The 20,716-nt window shown below is 36.0% G+C and overlaps 1 protein-coding gene across 2 annotated transcripts in view; it reads right to left on the bottom strand.

Moving 5' to 3' along the window:
• LOC131693109 (mucin-3A-like) overlaps positions 1–20,716 on the bottom strand; it is a 273,267-nt gene that overhangs the window by 168,809 nt on the left and 83,742 nt on the right. The gene's annotated exons all lie outside the window — the stretch shown is intronic.

Below are 20,716 nucleotides of genomic sequence, written 5' to 3'. Positions count from 1 at the left end.
ATTCAATATTACCATAACAATTATCTGATCCGTGGATTGATAACCTGTTGTTGTTAACATCATTAGGACTTTTGATAAATTGTCGGAATGGGGTCCTGATATGTAACTGATCTATTGGTCTTGATTTCACAGTTGTCTAATTGCATCAATATCAAATTCCTGCCTGAAAACATTCCAATAGAAAATTCCAGAGTTCTGTAATCAATCATAATCCTCAGATTTATTTTCAAATTGATCTCGTTTTTGTAGAAATGTGTTGTAATAAGGGTCTTTATTTAATAGGAAGCGAAGTTAAAATTGATTTAATGTTTATGAAACATAGAACTGCTCACCAAAAAATGCATAACTTTCAACATTTGCCAAAAATGTTTTTGTCTTTCTCATTCACTCTAAAATTCGTCAATCTAATCCCGACCCGGAGGACCGAGTGTCATATGCCAATCGACTGAGTTCGTCGAGATCGGAAAATGTCTGTGTGTGTGTATGTATGTGTGTGTATGTGTATATGTGGAAAAAAATGTGACCTCTGTTTCTCAGAGATGGCTGGACCAATTTACACAAAGTTAGTCTCAAATGAAAGGTACAACCTTCCCATCGGCTGCTATTGAATTTTTTATTGATTGGACTTCCGGTTCCGGAGTTACGAGTTGAAGAGTGCAATCACACAGCAAATTCTCATATAAACTGAAATGAAAAAATTTCAAAATCAAATTTGTATTTTTGATGCCAAATGACTTTAAAATGCATGAAACATTGAGATGTTTGACAAAAATTGACTTCTTTGAACTTTGGTACATTTTTGCCTTTCTCATATAGGAAGGTTATGCAATCACTCTAAAAATCGTCATTCATACCGGCCCGGAGGGAGTATGCAGTAAGGGGTTGCTACTTTAAAATTAAAACTAATTTAAAATTTCTTAACAAGTTGAAAATTTTCGGCAGGACCTGGACCTCCCGGATCTTTCTCCATGATCCGCCGCTGGTTTCAAGCGATGTTTCAGTATCACATAGTATCTCAAGATCGTGGCTGTCGATGCATTGTATGTATGTGCAAATCGTACTGAACATGTAATATTCATTTCCACCATTGTATTGAACATAATCAGCCATGGAATCGTAGTCTGGACAAATGAGACAAGCACAATTGCACCACTAGATGGATTAAAACAGGTTTTTATTTTAGGAATGCGTCGAGTTGAGACGAAAACGTAATATGATTAATAACGAGGATAACACTTTCCGAATGTAGAGAGAAATTTATGAAAAATGACGATTTCCATTCGACTCTGATCGATTTTGATGAGCATTTGATTTTTGTTGTATGACCAATTGTATGTATAGGTCAAATGTTTAAAAACAGTAATTTAAGGTCAAGATAACATCATTTTGAAACCGCCAATTTCGGAGCTTTAGTATCTTCGATGAATTTTACAAACGTTAAACAGCGCATCATTTGATAAAATAATTTTGACGGTATATCGTCCAAGAAGTATTTATGGTGAATTTTCTCAGGTTAATATTCATGACTACAATAAAGTCTCAACAAATTCGCTAAAGACACGAACCTTGTTACTATTTTCTGGAAAATAATTCTGCATAATTTTAAAACTTCAAAAATTATGGTTTCGGAATTATGCCGTTTGGACAGTAAGATCGATTTTCACCAAACCCCCGCCAAACCGAATTTCTGGCTACGCTGCTGACTTCAAGTAAGTAGAAACAAAGTCGTTCTACACTCGTTCACAAGAAACTTCTTCGAATGCTGAATATCTATTATAATACATTGACACCCCAATTGTATCAGCCAAATATGAATTGCCAAATATGATTTTTTTATTGCATCGAACTACAACAATTTTTAGGTAGCTTTCAAGAGGTTATTTTATAGACTTCTTCCAAAATTTGGCGAACCTATTCCAATTCGTATACCAATTAATTGGTATACTTAAGGGTTTATATGTTGCAGATAGAGAAAATACTGAAATTTTCAGCTTTTTTCCTACACAATATTACGAAAGCTTATTAAACAATTTTTCCTAATAAGTTTGTGAAAATTATAAACTATTTGAAATTTTTTAATAGTTTAATTTTTTATTTAACCGTGATTTTTTAATAAATAGTGACCATCGCTTCACAACGTAGTCTATTTTTCATGGCTTGCGGTGAGCACGATCTCTCGAATTGCTGAACTGAAAATTATGGAATAGAAAATAATTTTTAGTGTTTAACTCGCCGCGCAGATAGCTCTGAATTAGACCCGCTGGTGCTCTAAGACGATTTCGCTAGATTTTCGGAGCACTGTGCACCCAGTGCATTAACGCAAGTGACGGAAGGCTATCGAAAAGTTTCGTGAAAATGAAAATTCCAGTAATGATGATGATTTCCCCAAACGGTTCGTTTTCGAGAGGTTTTTATTTGTTCTTTGGCATTAGGATTAGCGGTAATAATTCAAATCAAGGATACTACTGGGAAGTCACCTTTAGAAAAAGTCGATATCGAAGTAACATTTGGAACTATGCACGCATGCACTTCAGAGATAACGTGATAGCAGGAGCGATGATTTCATTTCAACGCTTTTTTGTGAAAAGGGCGATACTCACAAATGTAAACATAAGGCTTTTTTCATACATGCGAATGATAAATAAATAACTCCTTTAGGAAAATTCAGTTTTCCCACCACAATTTAGATATTTTATTAACAGAGCATTAACAATAATTCGTTGGAATGTCTATTTTATGGGCCATTTTTTCGCTTTCTCATTGATTTGGTTTGAGATTTCTAGCGATTCTCTGAGTCCTGCCACTATCCCATGTAGTATGTGTTATCAAAAACATCGCGAAACATCAAGTTCTAAATGTTCTCAAACGATATAATATCCGAAGAGAGTGATAAAAGTTATAAGAAATGTCTCATCACACTGTTAGGTGGATTAAAAGCGTTTTTTGATTGAAAATAGCTCTTTTTCCAATGGCGATAACATTTAAACGGGCAAAAACGGGCAAACCACTTTATAAACAAATTAAAGTGCAAGAAAAGAACAACAAATGCTGGAAAAATCAGATCTCCCCAAGGCGACCCTCTATGGAAATACTAGAGCTGAAGTTTCTTCATTCTCACCGTTCCGGTCATTCCTTCTCTGTCTGTTTTCCAGTGGACACGTTCCTAAAATTATATTTAAGTGTTTTATTACAAGACTTATCATACATATACATTAAGAAATAAATCCAATCAATCGTGAATGTTATACTGGTTATAGCATAATTAGTTATCACTTCTTATTCGAAAAAGTTGTTGATCATGCACAATTCCATAAATATCTCAATAACTACCTTAGAATAGGATGGTAAATTCCACATATGGAAAAATTTTGTAAGATAGAGAGAAATCCTTTTTATTTGACACCCAAAATGCCTACACTGATCAAGTTAAGGTTGAGATATTGATCAATTAAAAAAAATGTGACAAAGTTTCATGGTTTGAAAGCATTTATTAAAAATGTTATATCTCAGCCTCCCGGCAGAATTTGCACAATATTGATTCACGAAAACTTTTGTAATGAATAGTACTTTCTAATACATGCCTTCGGTTTAATGAAAAAAAAAATTGATTTGTGAAGATTTTCTTCATAATTGACTAAAAATATTGTTTTCGCTTTATTTAATCATTAATCATTGATCGTTTTGTTCTATCATTGATATAAGCACTTTTTGTGAAAATTTTTTAAATGGAGTTCATTCTCCAAGGTCCACAGAAAAATACAAAATGTTTAAAAAATAATCGGATTTCGAAAATATTACGAAATCTACTTATATACGACAATTTTACTCAAAAATGACCATTTTTCATAAATCGCAAACCTCTAGATGATTTTTTTAGAAACTTGATTTGTTCTACAAAAGTGCTTAAAATATGCTTATCTTTCATTATAGGGTTGAGCACCATGACTATCCGCACATCGTTTTTTTTGGGACAGCCCAATATTTAGATTTGAACTAAAAAAAATTGTTCTGGATCTCTCGGTAGATTATTTCCGAATTAGTTTTAAATTAAAGGTAAAAGTTTCTTTCATCCAATAATGAACAATTCAGTGATGCTTTTGCTTATACACACCGAAAAGAAATCCATGAGTTAGTTACAATCTGGGTGCAGCATTCGTTTCATTAACCACGTAGAAAAACATTCAGACATTGCAGATCCTGCCCTCCCCTCGCGTTCAAAATATTTTTACCGAGCGTCATCTTTGGTTAGAAATTCTACTTCAATAAAAATCCAGGTGGTTTTAAAAGGGTCGTATTACGGCATTATTTATTTTTGTATCAAAAATCCAGAAGAAGCATTAGAAGAAATAAGTAAAATATTTGTATAACTTTATTCGTTTTGTTTTTCACAAGTCATTGCTTTCCTTTAGCTACAATTGAACACATATTTCTTCCGTCGAAAATGAATACCATTTGACAATAATACCTATAGTTTTCATTTTGAGGCTTAAAACTATGGAATGACTGTGTTCCCGAAATTTGCCTTACTCGTGTATAACGACTTTTTAACTTTTTTCCATTTTATTGTATCCGGATTCCGCAATAAGCTGATAGTGTATTTTCGCATCTTGCTTAGAAATAGCCCATGAATAAAGTTTTTGGGCTGCTGTTATATGATGGACTTGTAAACTTGCTTTCGCAGCGTTTCGTTTCAATACTCCGCCCAAAGCATCGCAAGGACCCTTTCCATGACAAGTTGCGAAAAAATTCCATTCGGCATCAATGCCAAAATCTTTTTGCATATTGCACAAATTAAATGCCTTCATTTTATTTTTGTATTGGCTTCCTGGTCCATCTGAGAAAAGTATATATATATATATATATATATATATATATATATATATATATATATATATATATATATATATATATATATATATATATATATATATATATATATATATATATATATATATATATATATATAGATATATATATATATATATATATATATATATATATAATATATATATATTTATACTATATATATATATATATATATATATATATATATATATATATATATATATATATACTATATATACTCTCACTCTACTCACTACTACTCTATATATATATACTATATAATAATATATATATAATATATATATATATAATACTACTCACTACTCTATCACTATCTATATATATACTACTATATATACTATATATATAATATATCTACCGACTACATCTATATCTTATCGTTACAGGACAAAGCGCTGAATTTCTGGACCGTAACTATCATTGGAAGTGGAGAATTCCTGAATCTATATATACGTCAGAGATCCATTAAACCAAACTGTAATCCAAGTGCACTACCATCTAACGCAGTGATATTGCACGTGATTTATACATCTGATATCGTTTCTTTACTGCCGTATACAGTGTAGGTATAGGTACCCTCTTTCTATTCTGCTCCACTGCGACAACAATATCACCTCGCTTGTCCAAGACAGCGCTTGATGCGGTGGTCGGCATGAGTGGCGGTTGTTCTGGTGGTAAATTATATCATTCGCCGCGAGAGGTAATTGACTCCCATTTGCTGCGTGCACTATTTGCAGTGCCACTGCCTGCTTGCTGCTGTTACTTACGAACAACTCCAGCCAGGTTAATGAAGTCACGGTGTCTACAATGATGGTACGCGGTTGATTTCCAGCTATGCGGACTTCTATACGCTGGTGTTGCATGAGCAGTAAGGCGATAATGGCTCGGAAATGTTCCAGCTTTGTTTTAACGGTCGGATATTTGGAATTGTTTCGGTTGTGCTGCAAGAAACCTGGATAGTTTTATCGAAGTCGTTCGGATGCTATGACGTGTAGGATGAGGTAATGGAGACTTGAATTCCATTTTAATAGCTTATTTAGGATGATGAGCGGAACAGCTGAAAGAGAAACACTTCTGGAAACTCGAACACGTTACTTTTGAGCAAGTTCAACTCGGCATGGAAAAATATATACATATTTCAGGTCGGGCCGGGCGAAAAGCTTAGTATATTTTAATTGATTGTAACCGTACGATGGCATGTACGGCACAGACATACAATTTCAAGAAGAAAACTCGTTGAGTTATCATTTAATTAGAAAATCTTATTGTTTGCTACTGAACTCCCACAACACTTTGCTACGTTCCGGCTAACTGTTTATCTATATTCCACGACCTACTGAAATACTTCTCGTTCTTCTATTTCGCTACGCCAGATGTGGCAAAAAATGTCAATAAGTATATATACTTCGATACGTCAATACCATTAGGATATTATATTTATAATCAATATTTCTACTCGTGTAGCGTTCGATTATGGGAATTATTCTAGATTGCTCATTCGTATTAGCGAACTCTTTAAGATCAGAAATATTGACAATAAACATGAGAATTTTTCCATCATATTTTGCTTTAGACTGGATTGATGCACGCGGTTGTCAACACAGAATGCATGACACCGCGTATCCTAAAATCTGTAACAGTCAATAAATTATTCTTTGTTTTCATAACTTTTAAAAAAGTTTTTAAATATTTCAATGGGATACTGTTACAATAGCGAGTAAGAACTAAACTGAAAAAAATATTTTAGTGCATCGTGCGAAACATACATTTTGATAACATAGTTTAACATGATGATGGCTATTTAGTACTAAACTGGTAAAAGCAAACTGCATTATAAAGCATCCAACCATGCTCTATTTCTATTCTGATGTCCAATGGTTTATTAACATGGTGATGTTTTTATGTAACGCCAACTGTTCGTCAACCGTTGGAAAAGTTTTGTTTTCAAAGAAAATACACGGAGGTGTCGAGTTGCCTCGGAAAAAACATGTTCCATTTTCCTTCATGTCGTGTTCAAAGATTCTATTCCATGTTCATTTTAATTTTGTAAAAATTCTCTTGTTCCGCCGCATGTGCTTTGCGCAAGGTTTGGCTTGCGACTGTTAGTCGAAGTGCTTGCTTTTATTTCCATATCAGATTGGTCATCGCTCTGAAGATTCCTTTGTTGATGTCAGTGTTTTTAGTTTTATTCCTATCCACTTTGATTTTAAATTCGCCTTAACCATTATTATACCAACGCGAGCTACAAGCTTCATTTGGCTCCCAAGTCGAGTGTATTATAAGCAAGAAGCAAGAGCGCAAAGTTGGAACTAAAATCACCGGGGACGCACAAGGAGTTCATGAGAGTTGTGGTATTTCATCCCGAGGAGAAGGGTAAAACGTGCGATATACGATGTTCAGTGGGTGCTAATAGTGTTTTTCTTTCAACATTTCCACCGATCGCGTTTGCTGTTTGACTACATGGCGTTTGCCACATGATTGTTTTTCTTTTATTTTTTTTTCGGAGGAAGAGATGCTCAAAATTGTTGAGTACGAAGCACAGTAATCATGCCAATAAGCTAACATATAGTAAAAAACCTGTTTTAGTCCACCTAGTGGTGCAATTGTGCCTTTCTCATTTATCCAAACTATAATTTTATGTTCAATATAACATTGTGGAAATGCCTATTACATTCTTATTACACTTGATGAGCATATGTAAGTGCACGACTGTCACGAACCTGACAAGCAACATGTCGATACTGACACACTTGAAACAAACAAAAATATATTTATATAGCTTAATCAGCGTGAGTTCAATGTTGTCTTCATGTTAACTTCATGGTGTAGAAGGGAAGGGATATAATTAGTAGGATGAAGGGAATGCATGTGGAAGATTGGTCTGAGAGGCTCGGAGGTGAGAGAGGGCTGTGAGTTGAGAGGTAGGAGGTGGAGGGGTAGATGGAGAGTTCAACACCGAACTTCATATTATACCTTCCATTTGGGACTAGGTTAGTGAAATTTGGTTGTCATCACCGAAGTTGCTTTAGATCTGGAATTTGCCCGGAACCCCGGGACTTCCGAAATTATCGATAGTGACCAATACATTCCAATAATTTTTGATTCGCCATCAGTGATTTAGGCCTGCGAATCGAAGTAAATTGATGTTCATTTCAATAGATTTTAAACCTATGAGGTATTACGATTGTACCGGTTTATATGAGAAATTCCTATGTGACCACTATTACCAACCTGTAACTCCGGAACCAAAAGTCAGAACTAAATGAAATTCAGTAGCAATCAATGGGAGTGTTATATCTTTCATTTGAAATCAAGTTTGTAAACATCGGTTAAGAGTTTGCTGGCAAATAGGTGTGACAATAGCTCGGGAACTTGGCGTGTTCCCAGGGGGCATCAAGATCCGTCATAGGTGACCAATGTAGTCATAACTACTTTAATACTAGACCCGCAAATCCAAGTAATGTTGCACGTAGTTGCATATGTATTACATTATTCGGACATCATAGGGCTACCAGTTTATATGGGAATTTGCTGTGTGACACTCTTCAATCCGTAACTCTGGAACCGCAAGTCCGATCAACTAAAAATTCAATAGCATAACAAGAATAGTCGTATGGGAGCGTTATTCCGTTCATTTGAAACTAAGTTTGTGCAAATCGCTTCAGCCATCTCTGAGAAAATTGAGTGAAATTATTTGACACACACATACATACACAGACACACAGACATTTTGCGATCTCGACGAACTGAATAGAATGGGATATGACACTTGGCCCTCCGGGGCTCGGTTTGGAAATCGATTTTTTGGAGTGATTGCATTGCCTTTCTTTATATGAGAAAGGCAAAACCTGTTTTAATCCACCTAGTGGTGCAATTGTGCCTTTCTCAATTATCCAAACTAAGATTCAATAGCTGGTTAAGTTCAATATAATTATGGATATGTTTATTTAATTCTTATTATACTTAGCACGTATCTCACGACTACCACGAAAGTCGACGCGGACTCCCTTTAAGCAAAAAGTGTAATAATTAGGGTAAAGTGCCTATTTTCATCCTATTTGGGAAGGTCCCACACTAATTCATTTATTACTCCGCCTACAATCAATGGAATGCGTAAAAATTGACAACAACAGCTTTGCTGCGTTTTTAAAAACCAAGATAATAACACACATGCTCTGAAAACGGTGAAATGTTCGTGCTTGAAGGCAACGAAAACTTGAATCGAGTGCCCCTATTGTGGCCCTACAATTTGACTCAATGCGTTCAACAAAGAATCAGCCCGAGTTTAATGTTATCTTCATGTGGTCATAATTTGAAATGCTTGGAGAATGGCTTTGGAAGGGTAGTGGGGGAGGGTTAGCTGAATGATAGTGGAGGATGCGTCAGAAATACTTCATTTCATTTCGGTATGTGATGTGGATGCAGAAAGAGGGGGGTGTGAGGATCGTCCAAGGGCGGGTGGTGATAAAGTAGGAAGGTGTAAAAGTAAGAGGAGGAAGGCGATGCAATATTAAACTGCATACTATGTTTTACATTTGAGACTTGGTTTGAGAAAATCGGTTCAGTCATCACCGAACAACCGATGATTTTAAGTGTGAATATGCCCGGAACCCGGGACTTCTGGAATCGTCAGTAGTGGACAATATTCTCAAAGAATGTTTCATTGGCCATCAGTGATCTAGATCTGTGAATCGAAGTAATTTGGTGACCATTTCAATAGGTTTGGCTTCTGACGTATTGCGATTGTAACGGTTTTATATGGGAAATTACAGTGTGACTTTAGTAACCAACCTGTGACTCTGGAACTGAATGAAATTTATCAGCGATCAATGGGGTTATTGTATCTTTCATCTGAAATCAAGTTTGAAAAAATCGGTCAAGAATTCGCGTTGAAATAGGTGTGATATTAGCTTGGGAACTTGGCGAGTTCTCCGGGGACATCATGAACCGTCATAGGTGGCCAATGTGGTCAAAGCTATTTTGAGTGATCATTAGTAATCTAGACCTGCAAATCAAAGTAATGTTTCGCCCTTTTTAATGTGCATCACATTATTTGGACATCATGGTGGCACTAGTTTATATAGGAATTTGCTGTGTAACCGCACTCTTCAACCCGTAATCCTAAAAATTCAATATTATGTGAGCGTTATACCTTTCAGATGAAACTAAGTTTGTGAAAATCGGTTCAGCCATCTCTGAGAAAATTGTGAGTTTAAATGACACACACATACACACACATACATACACACAGCCATTTTCCGATCTCGACGAACTGAATCGAATGGTAAACGAACTCGGCCGGGCCTCGGTTAAAAAGTCGATTTTTACAGTGATTGCATAGCCTTTCTTTATATGATCTGTTTTAATCCACCTAGGGGTGCAATTGTGCCTTTCCCATTTATCCAAACTATGATGAAATTTCAAATGAAGGGACACATTGATTCAGCTGGTCGAAGACTCATTTGATCTTGGACATAGTTATTGATTCCTTCGATTCGGATCAATGGACTGTCATCTATAAGAGGATCAGACTGAAGGTGGGTGTATCTATCCCTTAACTCGCTCCAGTGGCGTAGCCAGAAATTTGGTTTGGAGGGGGTTTTGACGCAAATCATAGATTTTTCAAAAATGTTGGCGGGTCTATTGATGCCATTTAATCTGTAGGCCGCGATCGACTGGGTACTACCGTGTAATAGCGAAATGGGATGGTGTGGGCGGGCATGGGCGCTATAACCCTACCGTAGGCAGAACTAAATACCTGTAGCAGGTGTCAGTTATGTTGGGTGGCGGACTACGCGACAGATTAAATCAAGTTCAAAACACCACTTTACTAACAATCAAGGAGAAAAGGATGTGCTGAAAACTCGCATCTTCGAAACTGTAGCATTGGAGGAGCTTTGCTAGACGGGGCAGAACGTGTGGAAATGCGGGGATCGAGCGAGGGCACAAGAGCTGGGCAAAATGCGCCAACGCGTGATCAAGTGGCAGGCGATCAGCGAAAGGATGTGTGTAGTGTGGATCAAAGGCCATTTCTTCGACTAGAGCATTAACAATGTGCACTGACCTCACGAAGCCGAGAAAGATGCATTTTATGCGAAGCTGGAGCATGTCTATGATAGCTGCCTATGGCGGAATGTTAAGCTCGTCATCGGTGACATAAACATCCTGATAGGCCGGGGGCATTGTATAAACCGGTTATCGCACAGGATTGTGTGTACACCTTATAAATAATGTGCAGAAATTCTCACGATAGATAAGTATATTATGACGAACACCTAAATAGCGAAGCAGTAGACGACCAGAGTATTGCAAGAATCAGCTTGGAGACGCGCGCAGTCGACGACAGATTCCGGATCTACCTAAGATTCATGAAAAATAGGACGGTTGAACCCCTGGCAATGATCAACTGTCATGTGAGCTACTCAAACACAGAGTAGAGGAATTGGCTAGAGCACTCCACTGGGTGCTTTTGAAGATCTGGAAGGAGGAGATTTTACCGAAGTATAGGAGGTAGGGAGTAGATGGGACATACCCATCTATAAAAATGGTGTTCAGCGGGATTTTTGCAACTAATTACCGATTAATCACATTACTGAACTGCCCTTGTATGCAAAGGTGACGTAAATGCCATCGAGTATATTTTTCAGGAAATCAATTTTCAAATCTTGCATGGTGCGGGTAAAAGCATGCTTTCGCCACTTTGTTTTTCGCATTTCAACAGGTTATTTTTTATTTTTATTTGAAGTGGTTTGCACTAAAAGATGCGAATTTTCGTAGCGAACTTAAAAATACGAAAAAGTTAAATTTGACCAAAGTGTCGTTGAAGTCACTATTACATACTAGGATAGTAAACGTCATCTACAAGGTGTTCTCCCAAATTCTTTGTTTCCGCCTATAAGCTATAGGCAATAACATTCTTGAAAACTTTGCTGAAGACACTAAGTCTCGAACTAAATTTGATTGGAATTAGTAATGTATCCAACTGGAAAGATTAATCAATAAAATTATGCTGCTAAATACTAAACCTCCAAAAGCTGATGGTTTCCAAATTATGGAATCATGGCGCCATTCAATTCGATACCCAAATGTACATCACAAATAGTGAAAAACGTGACAAATTTTCAATTATTTTATTACCAATCTTAGCAAATGGCACTTTATATAGGGTAGGGTGGGGCAAATCCGACCGTTGGGTAAACCCGACCCCCCTCTGCTACCGAAAATCAGAAGCACTACGCGAACTAATATCAATGTTGTCGTGTAGAGCATCGAAAATAATCATAATGGCGGTATGACAGCATTTCATCAGTCTACATTGAGATGCTCAAACGACAAAAGGTGTGTTTTTAGAACTTTTAATTTGACTTTTGTGCATCATTGACTACTTTTAATTTGACTTTTGTGCATCATTGACTACAGGAAATAAAAAATAACCTGTTTCTGATTGTTAAAATGATTGCATAATAAATGTAAGTGGATTTAAATTCTTTGATTAAAGTCCTACAAAGTGCATAGAAGAATTTAGTTCAACCTGTTTCATATTTTTTTTAATTGCATCGTAATGAAAAATGACGCGGTGGGGCAAATCCGACCACTAAATAGTGGGGTAAATCCGATCGCTTTTTTGTTAAGAAAGTTTTTATTTTTCATATTGGAATATATTTTTATTGTTATTATTTATTATTTTTATGCAAAATGGTTTATAATTACAAACGAAAGACCCAAAAACATGATGATTATAGTATTCGTCGAGCAATTGCTCTGATGCAAATGGGAATATCATTACGTGCTACTGCTCGTGATTTTAGCATTCCAAGATTGACATTGAACTCCATTTTCTTCATGTTACATTTTAATAACACAACATTCATTGATTTATCATTGAAAAACCATAAAATTTGGATGATAGCTGCACTAAATCAACCAAAAACATAGGGGGTCGGGTTTACCCCACCATTTTCGAAAACAGCAAAAATGAACAATTTTTAAAACGCTTGTATCACAAGATATTCCCAAGGTCCAAATAAAATGCTTTATATAGAAAGTTGCACAGGAGTCTAACCTTTAATTTGATATATAAAACGACTTGATCCGATGTAAAATGAGCATTTTACAGCCAAAACCATTTACTAGGTTGGATTTGCCCCACCTTACCCTAAGTGATAACCCAAAAAATCAAATGTACATAAAAACCGATTCTGACCTGTTACAGACTAGCGTAAAACGCCATTTATCATCAGTTTCTATGTAGGCGTTTTCGTTGAGCTATTTTGCTTGATATTTACATGATTTATCAACTATAGGACCCTGACTAAAATATTAGTTACAAGATCCCATTTTCTCAATTTTCAAAACGTCCCCATAACGTTTAAAACATTAGGTTTTCAATGTAATGAACAGATAAACTTCCAAAATTATTATTTGAATATTTAAATAAACTAGTCAGCATCAAACATTATTTTTTCTTCAATTCTAATATTTTGGTTTGGAGGGGGTTTTAACCCCCAAACCCCCCCCCCCCCCCCCCTTGGCTACGCCACTGACTCGCTCAAACTGTCGCTCTGGCTCGTGAAGATGGTGAGTAACACTCGTCTTTAACGAATCGGATTCGCTGTTTTCAGAAACAGGGACTGAAATCTCTTATGGATGGTACCTCATTCTTAAACACACTGTTCAGTCACTAGTTAATGCTCAACTAGCCCAATATAATAATCCGAAACACGTAATTTTTGAAAAAATCTAATCCACGTGAACCACATCATCAAGCACCTAAAAGTAGTTTAGATGCATGTAATATCTATCTCTCTCTCTTTACAGCTAATATATTTTTATTTACTCGTTAGTATACACCCAAAACGGTGCGCTCAGATTTTCTGTTTTTGGGCACACAATCTCATTCCTAAAAGCAATCCTTTTTGAACATTGAGCCGTTCGCGCACAGTTCGAGATGAGCTCAACGCTCACGAAAAAAAATTGATTACACACACCCACACACAAAGAAACTTTATCAGTATTTGGTTTCGTATCTTTCTTCTACACCTTACATTGCCCCCACCCACCCTCTCATCATCATTGCTGCTGCACTGCATTTTGTTTTGTTTCATTCTTTTCTCCGCTGCTATAAATAGCTCATGACCTGAAACTTCTAGTAAAAAAATCCTGCTATCAGATATCTAGATTAGAGCCGATAAACTTCTATTCGCTAAAACAACTCTTTACTACCCGTACTATGGCGATATACACTCGTTGAGTAGTAAAATGGCATATATAAGCTTCACACTAATGATGAGTGAGATAATATTGTTTGGCTCCCTGTCGTCGGCATTGCAGAGTCGTCATTGACGCATTATTGTTTGTACCATTTTTCCGCTGTTTATTAATATTCCGTTTGTATGTATGTGTTGGGAACTAAGCCTTACTAGAGAAAAAAGATTAAGGGGAGCATCAGGACTGGAAGGTACACCATCTACTCGTTAAAACACCTATTTACACCTTAGGCCATAACGACATATGATGAGTACAGTAACGATCACTAGTGAGACAGCATGGTGACGTTGGTATGTGCTATTCAAGTTATCTCTGCACTGTGTAGCCAACAGCGTGTAGCTATGGGGTACGATATTGTATTACAAAAGTATGAGTGTTGGTTGAACGCTAACGCATCATTTGGGAACTTTTCTTTCACAGTTCGAGAGCGAAAAAAACAGATGCATTTCGCTCCCAAAGATTAGTTTTGGGTTTAGAAAATCTCTATATTTTCCGCTTTAAAGATCAATTTACTCTGCCTTAACATTATCCATACATGCTAAAAATAATACATATTTGTGTTCAAACTCCATCTATCTTTGCTTGACTTATTTTTCCTTTTATTGCTATATCTTAAATCAGATTGATCCTAACTCACTAACACAATAAATTGCACATTGTCGCCTCCCCCCATCGCGATAAAACAAACCTGGTCACAAATACGAACATGCAATTGCTATCAGCCACCCATACTTACACTCCCAATCTTCCCAAAATTTAAACATCCCGGTAATTAAGTGAATGTTTTAAAATTTATAAGTTTACATACGTGGTCTCAAGCATTAAGCCACCGCACGCGCTATCATGAATCGGTCCCGTCCGAAAGTGTCTATCCTCGATCCTAGCAGCCTAGCCTCATGCCTTCAGTTAGACCAATAAAATTGACACTCATATACACTAGATAACACGTTTTATGGTAACATGACCGGGAACTCTAGTGATATGGAATAACTCACTCTCTTCTAGCATCTGAACCGTACACTGAAAATTAAGTATAACACAGAAAAAAATATTTTGTAATTTTAAGTTTATTATCATGCACATATTTGGAGCATGAATATAAATGTAAAATTATGTTCCATTACAAATATACACGATTTGTCGTACTTTCTTCAATTAATTTCCTTATAATTTTACACGTGGATTGAAAATTACAGTTTCTTTAAACGGAAAACCAATGCACGTCAATGTATTTTTACTTGAATGCTGCTGTAAAATGAATGACATGTAATATTACACGAATGAAAGTGTAAAATTGTATACTGTTTGATGCTCCAATGGATTTCAACGTAATTTTCAATCAAATTTTTGATTCAATCGTTGTATGTTTACATTCGTATTGATTTACATGTCGTTTAAATTTCATTATTTTTTGGTGTGAAGATTCGCGGTCATTTTCAAACTAAAATCCTACAGTAAACCGGACCGAGATGAAATTGTACATTACCCGTTGGAAAATCATTCAATATCGGTATTAACCTTCTGGGAGACGTGCTAGTACACAGTGTGCGCCACTCAGTAAATCAAGCGAAAACGTCTTTGAACACCAGCACCTACTCGTTCAGTGAGCCATTCACGCGACTTCAGGAGGGCCAGATATAAAGGTTACAACAGTGTATAACTTTTGAACGGGTGCTTATGGACAAAAAAAATCGTTTTGTAGGTGAAACCTAGTGCTATCAGAATAATTGATAATATAATTACAATTTTTACCGATAGTGAAGTTACACGGGGTCGAAAACAGGCTAAAATTAAATCAAAATCAGCTATAGCTCTTTACACAGCAATCACAGCTATTTGGTCTCTTCAAAATAGTTGTGTGTTTTGTAATGATAAAAAATACCTTAGAACATTGTTAATGCGAAAAATCAAAAACAAAAGAGTTATAAGTAATAATAGAAAATGAAAGAGTTCATCATAGAGAAAATCTCATAACTCGATTACTGTGACAGATACACACCAAAAAATAATGAAATTTAAACGACATGTAAATCGATACGAATTTAAACATACAAAGATTGAATCGAAAATTTGATTGAAAATTACGTAAAAAATTGGAGCATCAAACAGCATACAATTTTACACTTTCATTCGTGTAATATTACATGTCATTCATTTTACAGCAGCATTCAAGTAAAAATACATTGATGTGCATTGGTTTTCCGTTTAACGAAACTGTAATTTTCAACACACGTGTAAAATTATAATAAAATTCGTTGAAGAAAGCACGAAAAGTCGTGTGTATTTGTGGTGGAACTTAATTTTACATTTATATTCATGCTCCAAAAATGAGCATGAAAATAAACTTAAAATTACAAAATATTTTTTTCTGTGTACAACATGTTTCTGCAAAATTTATAAAAATATTCTCCTCTACAACTTAGTCAAAGAAAGCCAAGCTCTATCTCTTTCGGTACAAAAGTTAAATTTTCTGTAGCCTACTATGACCAAATTAAAAAAATAATATCGCCAAAAGAAGGCGCTTTTTACATACACACACATTGTAGAATATGTGAAATCGCTAATATGGACAGTTTTGACTCCAATGAATTAAGTACCTCAAAACACTGTTATGAGCCACTGTGCATTGCCTAGGTAACAACGGGAGCGTATTACAAAATTTATATAATTATGATTATTATTTTTAAAATAAATTGCTACCAGATTTATTTTGGAAAAATCGGATTGATGGCTTCAAAATGCTACAAAAAATTCAAAAATCGAGAAAAACTAAAAGCCCCCATCATGACCTGGGATATGATGTAAAGAAAAACTGTGCAAAGATTGAACACGATTGGTATTGCAGATCGTGAGTTATGATATACACCGCGAATCAAATTTTCGACGAGGCGCCTCCGAAGACTCACTGTCACTCACTGAATTTTCACAATCATGAAAATTGTTCAATTGTTTCATTGTTATATGGACACATGGGTGTGCCTTTTTTACTGAATTAACCCTACCCCTTACTCCCCCTCCTCTGATTTCTGAAAGTAAAACTTGTTTAGAGAGGAGGCTAAATAAGTTTTACTTTCAGAAAATAAGAAAAATTACATGCCATGAAATTATTCAAAAATATACGTACGAAAAATGCAACGATTAAATTTTCATTTTCTGAACAAATATTGAATTCACAAACAATGAGAACATCCCGATCATTCCATTCTTTATTCACGCTTCTAAATGTGAAGAATCGAGCAATTCCCCCAACGGGCGAGAGATACTTTTTCTCACCAACCTACCCTCCATCTGTTACCGTACAATCCTCTCGTCGGCATCCTCTATGAGCGGAAGACGTCAAAACATCTTCTCCCGTCGGGTGATGTTGTTGATCGCAGTAGTAGCAGGAGCAGGAGCAGCAGCGATATGTTTTGCTTCATGTTTGCCCCGAGTTATTGCCTTCTTTACTGCTTCATTCTCGGCTTTTAATGGAATTGGAATTAATTTTCATTGAACCCATAGGTTAATAGCGTTCAAGGTGCCGAGAGCGAACTTTGCGGGAAAATCTTTCTTTCTCCCCATATGTCACAATACGAGTCAATGTTCCACGTTCTTAGTTATGTACGAACGAGCACAGTACTTACTATACTATATTTGGAAGGCATCTGTCGCCGTGCGCCAGTGGATTCGATCGGTAAGTCAAGTCCGGTTTTTGGCACCATTATCTACTTGGGTACAAAACGTCAACTCCACGCATCTCCCAACAAAAAAAATAACTCAGAAGAGGCTTGGAGATGGGCAGCTTAACGCTATCAATTAATCGGTAGAACAGAGTAAGGTATATAATGAAGGAAACTATTCACTGTGTTGCCACCATAACCATTCTTCGACGATACTCAAAAGGTTTAAGAGAGTATACGAGTTACGGACTACCGACCGGTGAGGAAGATCTCTCCACCAATAGATTTCGAACATGCACAAATTTGCTGTTAACTATCCCCACACATTACGATTAACCTGAATATTTTGTGAACACACGAAACTGTGATGTTCGGAACTGGAGCAGAAATTAGATTATTTGTTAGTTGTTACACATAGAATTGGCAGCAGATTCGAGTTGTTAATTATAATAAATATAATTTGAATTATCTATACAACGATCCTCGATGTTTGTACCAATTGCTAGATTAATTAAATTGCTCAATTTACTTCAACCGGTATCTGCGCGTGCAGTAACTTGGGACTAAAAATATGTAATGCTGCGTCAACAACACACCACAACAGCTAGTGTTCCGATATCTTCCTCGAAAAACATTATCATCTCAAGTAGTGCAAAAAAAAGCAGGTGGAGCACTGAAACGAAAAGCCAGACACCAGCAGTTCCTGCGATACAATTTTAATGTTCCATGAAAAACAATTCCAAAGACAGCACTTACATACTAGGATTCTCGTTCACGGTCGGTCGGCCGATTTGGGGAGATTTGACGTGCTTAACTAACAATTACAATCTCGTTAGCCTTTGTGTGTTAAGTACTATTCTTATGATACATCCGTCACCGGTACGGAACGTCAAGATTAGTTACATGCAGTTAAATGTAGGCATTCACACACAACATCAACGGCACGGAACGTTTTGACGTACGGCACGTGTGAACAGGCATAAGAGAAACGTATTTAACTTATCTTGACGGGACGGTGACGGTCCGTTGACGTTGACGGAACTTGATGTATAGTCTGAATCGTCCTTTAGTTACGGTGTTGGTTAAAATTAATCTGGATATTTGGATTATTAAATCATTGGGGATGTGGGTGACAGTGATCGCGTCCAGGAATGCTTCTTTTGAGAAATTTATAAGGTTGATGAATGGTTTACTTTTGTTAAGGGGTTACAAACCTGTTTTAGAGAAAAATTTGTTACGAAAGTTTGAATTTATTTAAAGGCATAAAGTAATGATTTTATTACATCAAAGTTATAGATTTGTAAATGCACATTTTTGCCAAAGAAATGAGGTTTCTATCTCTTTTGTTTGCATAGTTACAAGAATTTCAAAACAAAAATGGTTTTCTTCAAAGCCATGTATCTTTCCCGATTGCAAATGAATCTTCAATCTTTTAATTTCATTTGAAAGATCGGAACTTTTCTAATTATTTTTTGTAAATGGTGTATTTGACAACAAAAATCGTTCATAACTTTTGAAATAGACGAGATAATAACTTTGTTACTGCAGCAAACATATGCGTCATACAAAGTTCTAAAAGTATTACAAACAACATATTTACGATAAATCAATGCATGAAATGACAAATGAAAAATAGTGATTAAAGGGTCACGTTTTCATCGATCAATCTCTTATGGTAAAATCAACTGAGAAATAGTCAATGTGTGTGATAATGCCGAAACTCACGGAAATTCTATTAGATGTGTAAACATTTTTGAAAAAACAGTCTACCGTACATCTAAATGGTTGCGTAGATCATTGGTATCAACTTCCTCGCCGATGGTTCTGACTATTGATTTTGGTGTGCTGCACGCTGATTGAGTAGTTGTCATTATGGGCTGAACAGCAGCCACAAATGTGAATTGATTGTGGTTTAGGTGATGGTATTAAAGATTGTGTTTTGAAATTTTTCGCCGTAGATGAAAAAGCAATCGGTTGTGATGTTTGAATTGTTTAGTGAGGTATGAATATCGGTAAGAAGTTTCCCCAACTATCAGATATAAAGGATTTAATAAAATAATATTTACCAGTACCTGAAAATTTGAAGGGTGTCAATTTGGTCACCAAAATAGGATACATCTAAATAATAATTTGATAAGGGGAATTTGAAACCCATATTGATACAACCTGTTACAACCATATTTTTGTTTTCTTGAACATATTTTCAGAAATATCCCAAAAAATTGTTTCGAATTGGAAATCATTAGTCTACGCAAAAGAAAAAAACAACAAGGTTCATACAAACATCCTCAACATATACAAAAAGTTAATTTTTTTCATTTTCTTCGTCCTTAGGTAGTGAATTATCATTTTCACAGCAAAACGCTCGTCTTTACCAAACCTAATCAGCGTTATACATGTTACATTTTACGCCCTGCTTGTGCAATACTAACTAAATTCGAGAACTTTGAGCATCCGGAATGGAGCACATAACTTGTGTGTAAATATTTGATGAATTGAAAGTTGCACCGATAAATGGAATTCCCGGTATTCTCACTATTCACATCAGCTAAAGGATGTATCCGTGGTGCTGCTACAAGGCACAACTGCATCAGATAGTAGGATCAAATCAAATATAGATGGGCAAAGTTTTAATTCAATTAGTGTCGTTAGTTTCCAGCCAGGAACAGGCATAACTGCAAAAATGCTTATGAAGTATTCAGTCCTTCGGGTATTGTTGAGTACTGATCTGCAAGACGATGGGACCACACGAACAAAAAAGTCAGCTGAAAACGATGGGAAAACTTATCGTTACGAGTTCATATCCGATGAATACACTCTGGGGCTAGAACGGAAACAAGTATATTATAAAAAACGATTTCATATTTCTTACCCGAGATCCCGCTGGCATCTGCACATGTCCCGATTGCCGCCTGTTTTTAAAG

Source organism: Topomyia yanbarensis, chromosome 3 (genome assembly GCF_030247195.1).
Source record: "Topomyia yanbarensis strain Yona2022 chromosome 3, ASM3024719v1, whole genome shotgun sequence".
NCBI classification, from domain to species: Eukaryota; Metazoa; Arthropoda; class Insecta; order Diptera; family Culicidae; genus Topomyia; species Topomyia yanbarensis.
Note: the sequence above shows the minus strand (reverse complement) of the source record. Positions and strands in the feature narration are given on the sequence as shown.